This window comes from Bufo gargarizans, chromosome 6, assembly GCF_014858855.1.
Source record: "Bufo gargarizans isolate SCDJY-AF-19 chromosome 6, ASM1485885v1, whole genome shotgun sequence".
NCBI classification, from domain to species: domain Eukaryota; kingdom Metazoa; phylum Chordata; class Amphibia; order Anura; family Bufonidae; genus Bufo; species Bufo gargarizans.
Window position 1 is genome coordinate 245,508,689 of NC_058085.1, and position 7,071 is coordinate 245,515,759.

Below are 7,071 nucleotides of genomic sequence, written 5' to 3' on the forward strand. Positions count from 1 at the left end.
GAAAGCAGATGAATTTCAACTGCCCAATCCTTTTGTTCTTGGGGATATAAATCAGTGCGGGAGGTTTCAGATATGGCTTCCTCTTCTTTCTGAGATCAGGATACCTGCAAGCCTGGCTGAGGGGTGCAGGAATGATAGCTGTGGGCTGAATGACAGCGGTTTAATGTATGTGTCTAGCCTTACTTTATCGGTAACTACAGATAAAGGACAATGGCTTCTGGGCACATTGATGGCATATACTAAGGATAAGCTAAACTTTTATATTTTAAAAATAAATTAAAAATTATTATTATTTTTTTAATGACACAGGTAGGTGCATAAATAGACCAATTTCATTAGTCACTTCTGCCGATACCTATAGGGATCTCCTCCTTCTTAGACTGCCGACCGTCCATACGGTAAGCCTCTCCTCCCTCTGTAGCTTCAACCTTTATATGGTTCTCATCTTCACCCTAAAAATAAGAGCACCAGTGCATCAGCTGTAATAAGTTTGGTCATATACGGTACTTGCCAGATAACTTATCTGGCCTTCCTCAACCTTGTAAGGCAAATTACCACTGCATCAATGTCCACGTACAGAACGGCCACCAATTAAAGTGTAACTGACGTTTTATTTTTATTTGTGTATAGGGGCAGTGATACTGACCATATTTGTAGTATACTTTTAGTTACTGAAATCATACATTTCTATTAGAAAAATAGCACTAAAGTGGCCCATTTGGAGCCTCAGCAGCGCTCCTGTCTTGTTTACATAACAGTGGCGACTTGCTAACACTGAGCATTGCCGAGGCTCAAAATGGGCCACTTTAGAGCTACTTTTCTAATAGAAATGTATGATTTCAGTAATTAAAGTTGTACTACAAAAATGGTCAGTATCACTGCCCCTATACATTACACAAATAAAAATAAAACAGCAGTTACACTTTAAGGAGACCTGTCAGTGCTCCCGACATGTCTGCTTTAGTAAACGCTTGTATTCCTTTAAAAACAACAATGCTGGAAAAATCTGCCCATAGACCTCTGGAAAATCTATGAATTAACTGACAAAAGGATGTTACCATTTTCCTTGTCAATAAGGCGTTGCGGTGTCTGGACATGCCCCACTGACAAAGGAGAATGGTAACTCCTAGTTTGGTTTCCATTTGCAAGCAATCTCCAGTATAAATGTTCCTGTGTGTATGCACATATACATGTCTGTGTGGCATACATATACATTATTAGGGTACTTTCACACTTGCATTATTTTCCATTGAAATTCATTAATGCCGGATCCGGCACCAAGTTTTCCGGCAAAATGGATCCAGTTTCCCGGTCTCTGCATGAGCAGACCTTTAAAAATGTGAAAAAAAATAAATAAATACTGGATCCGTTTTTTTCTGGATGACAGTTATTGCAATGCATTTGTGAGACGGATCCGCATCAGTCTACAAATGCTATCCGTTTGCGCACGGATTTCCAGATCCGGCAGGCAGTTCTGGCAACGCAAGTGTGAAAGTACTGTGACAGGACCAGGGGGAAAGTGGTAGGAGTCTACATTTCACCTAGGTTCCTGTCCTATACGTTCTAAAAAGCAGCCAGGGAATTGACAGCAAGGAAAACTAGGTTTTCTCTTTGCAAGGGTTTTGTTAAAAAAAAAAAAACTGGTTAGAAGGGCCTGGCTGCTTGGAATCCATCTGTGGAAACCTACATGACGTGACGATCAGATGATAGGTGCATTTAGTTGACCCTCAAATCTGTTCTGTTCTTTACAAATTATGGAAGTCTCCTCGTACCCCGTGGTGTGGTGGGATGGGGGTTCTCCATCACCACATCATTGTACAAGTTCTTGTGTCCTTCTATGTACTCCCACTCCTCAACAGAGAACTACAGTGACATCCTGACACCTTATAGGAACCTGACACAGTGATACAGTCATCATCCCTTGTATTACTACATGATGTCCCAGCAGCGCTCACCTCTCCAGTCAGGAGCTCAATGATCTTGTAAGTCACTTCTAGAATCTTCTGCTCGTTTTTCCTTCCATGTATCAGTGACCAAGGTGCAGACTCCTTTGTGATGGGGCTCTGGGCCCTGCTACATCCTTCTGACACTTGGGGACTTCTTCCAGGAATCACACATTTACCAGATGTCCTCATTACTGTGTCGCCCTGTGTACAGAGAGCGTGCTCAATATCATTGTATACATTCCAAGAAGCAATGGTTACTGTGTGTAAGGCTTCGTAGCTAGGAGCGGTAAAATTTGGGGCAATGTCCTAATCCAAAATAGCACCAGATAGATATTGACATACAATGCCAATAGTATTAGCCATACAGCAGTTAGATACACCATGTCACACAACATCAAAAGCAGCCAACACAACATAATATTGCCACCCTAGTGGTCTTGTTGGATCAAGAGTTGATGGTGTTCTCCCTGGTAGTCTGGGTAGATAAATGGTTAATGGTCACAACCCTGGCTGCCTAGTGTGAGGTAGTTACTATTAATATTCCTAGTTGTCTATGGTATAAGGGATTAAAATTTCCAATTGATATAGGGCAGTACTGTGGTTACTGCCAACGTCCCTGGCTAATGCCAACTTGAACCATGGTTTACAGATCTGAGGCCAAAATCCCTCTTGGTCTAGGGTAGTGACGGGACGAGGTCTAACAACTGACTCCACTCCGCAGACCCTAGTGGTGCTCTCTTAAAACCCTGTCAGGGAGCTACACATAAAGTTGTCTAGCCCGATTTTGGGGTAGAAAAGTTTGCTCTGTCCAAACATTAAAGTGAACCGGTCAGGTGAGTTCTGCTGTCCCATCTACGAGCAGGAAAGAAGGAGAGAACCTGAGCTCTGATATGCATTACTGGATTTGGATCAGGATTTCAGAGTAAAAAGCTAAATAAATCCTGACAGGACTCCTAGAAGAGACAGAGAGTCCGGATTATCCCCCCCCCCCCCCCCCACACAGGATTCACAGCCATCTGTGTACTCTCACTGATACATGAAGAGCTGTCAATCATGCTAGGTGGGCGGGGTAATCAGGACTCTCACTGTCTCTCCGAGGAGTCCTGTCAGGCTTTACTCCATCATATCATGCTCTCGGATAGGGCACCATAATTACCAGACACATTCCCTTTAAAAGGGGGTTTATCGGATTAGAAAAGAATGTCTGCTTTCTTTAAATCCTTGTCAACATCCACGGTATATTTAAATGGCAAATATCAGGAATTTGGAGACTGTCTAAGCCGTAACCACACACACACACACGTTATCTGAACAGGAAAGTAAAAAATAGACAGGTATGATGGTTCTTTGAAGACAGGGAGGACAAAAAACAAAGTTAAAAATGAAAATAGTTTACAACGTCAGGGGTAGGGTTGTTGCGGGTATCGAAATTTCGATACTGAGACAAAAGTATTGATTGGGTATCGATACAATACAGGGATTTCCATTTTTTCTATACTGGGCTGCGCAGTCTAGTATCACAGAACATGAGCGCGCTGCTATCAGCGCGCTCATGTTCCCTCAGCAGCACAGGGGAGAAGGAAGCAGGTGCTTCCCTCCCCCCTGTGCTGCTGCTGCCACCAATGAGGAGAGAGGGGCGGGCGCACTGCGCCACCAATGATAGCAGGACTTTTCATGGGTCCGGAATTTAATTTAGCAGGCTACATAGAGCGGCGCCCAGGGATCTCCCTGCACTTACTATTATTCCTGGTCACAGTTTCCTGCTCCGTATGCTGATTACTACTATCAGAGCAATGGGAGGAGACATCAGCTTCTCTCCTTGGTGTTCCTTCTCCCTGGCTGTAGTGCTGTCCAATCACAGTGCAGAACGTCACAGCCAAGGAGAACGCACGCCCAGGAGAGAAGCTGATGTCTCCTGCCCATCGCTCCAATAGTAGTAATTAGCATACAGAGCAGGAGACGGTAACGGGGGCACAACTGGCGAATGGAAAGGCGCCCAGGAATAATAGTAGGTGCAGGGAGATCCCTGGGCACCACTCTATGTAGCCTGCTAGCTTAAAGTCCGAACCCATGAAAGGTGGTCTTTAACTTTTAATACAGGAGGCAGGTGCCAGCAGCAGAATCACATAGCCGGCATCCTACCTCTGACAGGGAGCTGTGTTCAGCTGCAGTTAACCCCTCAGGTGCGGCACCTACTGATCTGCTGCCAGTACCGCCTCCTGTATTAAAGGTTAATCATTGGTGGCGCCCGCCCCCCTCAACTCCCCCAGTATTAAAATCATTGGAGGCAGTAGCCACAGAGTCCCCTCCCCTTCTCATTGGTGGTGCAGTGGCAGCTTCTGATCGGAGCCCCAGCAGTCTAATCCTGTGGCTCCGATCGGTTACCATGGCAGCCAGGATGCTACTGAAGCCCTGGCTGCCATGGTAATCTCCCTGCTGCTGTGTGTACTATTCACAGGGCAGCAGGAAGAGTGAAGTCCTATTCACCCTAATAGAGCTCTATTAGGGTGAATAGGACAAGGGATGAAAATATCCCAGGTTCTAGCACCTAAGAGGGGAATATATATATAAATATATATATATATATCCATATCCTAAGTAAAAATCCCCCCCTTTCCCAATTTTAAATATAAAAATATATAAACAATAAATAAAACATATCGCCAAGTCTGAAAAGTCCAAACTATTAAAATATTTTTAAAAATCTATGCGGTAAATGCTGGAACAGAAAATAAAAACTACGCGATTCGCCATTTTTTTAAAATGCACGTGGCTTTTTTGGAGTTAATTTTTTTCATGTAGTATCGAATATCGCAATACTATTTTATGGTATCGAAACAGAATAAAAAATTTGGTATCGCAACAACTCTAGTCAAAGGGTTAACAAACAGTGCCACCCAGCTTCACCTATAATCTGTGTGTCACTGTTTATGAAAGAAGGCAGGCATGCTTTTCTGAGCCTGCACATCCCCTTAAACCTGTTAAGGACACAGGTACGTCCTGTGTATTTTCGATCGCCGCCGAACTCGGTCAATTCAAAAATAAAATCATTGTGTAAAACTTAAATAAAAGTTGATATATTAGGTATCGCTGCATCCGTAAGAACCTGCTCTATAAAAATATCACATGACTTAAACCCTCAGGTGAATACCGTAAAAAAATAAAATAAATGTAGTGGTTTCCAAAATAGTGTCATTTTTGGGTGGTTTCTATTATGTAAGCCTCAAAGTGACTTCAGACCTGAAATGGTCCTGAAGAAGTGGGTTTTAGAAATTTTCTGAAAAATTTAAAGATTTGCTTCTAAACCTTGTAATGTCCCCAAAAAATAAAATGGCATTCCCAAAATGATCCAAACATGAAGTAGACATATAGGTAATGTAAAATAATAATATTTTTGTAGGTATTACTATTATAAAAGTAGAGAAATTCAAATTAGCTAATTTTTCAAAATTTTGGGTAAAATTATATATATTTTTTTTTTTAACTCCATTTTACCAGTGTCATGAAGTACAATATGTGATGAAAAAACAATCTTAGAATGGCCTGGGTAAGTAAAAGCGTTTTAAGTTATTCACACAAAGTGACACTGGTCAGATTTGCAAAAAAATGGCCCGGTCCTTAAAGTGAAATATGGCAGTGTCCTTAAGGGGTTAAAGGGAACATGTCACCGGGATTTTGTGTATAGAGCGGAGGACATGGGTTGCTAGATGGCCGCTAGCACATCCGCAATACCCAGTCCCCATAGCTCTGTGTGCTTTTATTGTGTAAAAAGAACGATTTGATACATATGCAAATTAACCTGAGATGAGTCAGGGACAGGACTGAGTCCGGAGCAGATGTACTGGTGATGCCATGCAATAACGTTCCCAGAAGCACTCACCTCTCCAGTCACCAGGTAGATGATCTTCAGAGCCAGTTTCAATATTTCCTCAGTAAAATGACTGTGGTCCTGTTCAAGCGTTAGAATTCTTTTGATGTCCTCTAATTGGGATGGGAATGACTGAGCCATGGAGGACGTCTACAAGTACAATACAAAACACACCTAATGAGCACAGTCTTAAGTGGGGCCATTAAAGGTTCGTAATGTGCCCTAGTATCAGTGATACATATAGTCATAGGAATCATCAGCTATAGAGAAGACAGCGTAACAATGGAACCAAGTGAGGTACGGCGTCAGATATTATTTATAATAAAGTGGATGTCTCGTGTGCAGCAGACCGCCAAGGATGGCAGTTTTGGCGCTGAAGGTGGTAGTAGTACTCACAGTGGCAATTCCCCCTCTTTGTATCTCCCTGGGACCGCGCAGTGACAGAAGGGCACACCCTGGTCTTGGGGCTCCGGCCTGGTGGTGACTGGGTGCCCTTGACGTTAAGTGTTTTGGCGGGGTGTCAGGCAAGAATGTGAATTAGGTGCCTGGCAGGTGATGGAGGAGTCAGTCAGTAGCTATAAATCCATAAGTCTCTCTTTACTACATTATCCACTGCTCGTTTCCATGGTTACAGACCACCCTGCAATCCATCAGTGGTGGTCGTGCTTGCACACTATAAGAAAAAGCACTGGCCTCTCTAGTGTACAAGCACAGCCACCACTGATGGATTGCAGGGTGGTCTGTAACCATGGAAACGAGCAGTGGATAATGTGATGGGAAAATGAATCCAGCCAGCAGAGGAGGCAATATGGACAATCGCAATACATTAGTAAGTGCCTTGTATTCACTTTCTCTACATGATAAATGCTGCTATTTGCTGAAGTGACACAACCCTTTTAATGCAGAAGGTGTTCTCTGGATGTAGAGATCTCTGAGGTGAAGATTCTCTGAGCTGAGGATTAAGCACATCTCTTCCTCAGCTAGCACTAGGCTCTACGCTAGCTGCACTAACAAAGGGGCAGACCCAGGTCTATCTCCAGGCAACCCAAATCAGTCGAGTCAAGGTGTTAACCCTGACATATCCATACAATGCTGTTGGTTATGCAAACATATTAAATCTGAGCATTTTACTCAACAATATAACATTACAACAATAAATTTTTGGCAGTGACCCTATTCTAGGGAACTGCACGTGCAATATACCTCTGCAGATTACGACTCATGACTGCTTTTCCAGACAGCCAGGGACAATCCTCC

General features: G+C 43.2%; 1 protein-coding gene across 1 annotated transcript in view; it reads right to left on the reverse strand.

The window, feature by feature from the left end:
• The window catches only part of LOC122942111 (zinc finger protein 850-like), a 56,850-nt gene extending 56,398 nt beyond the window's left edge, over positions 1 to 452 (reverse strand). The window contains exon 1 of the mRNA XM_044299608.1: positions 356 to 452. The gene's annotated coding sequence lies outside the window, so the exon portion shown is untranslated. The remainder of the gene's footprint in view (positions 1 to 355) is intronic.
• Positions 453 to 7,071: the final 6,619 nt, after the last annotated feature.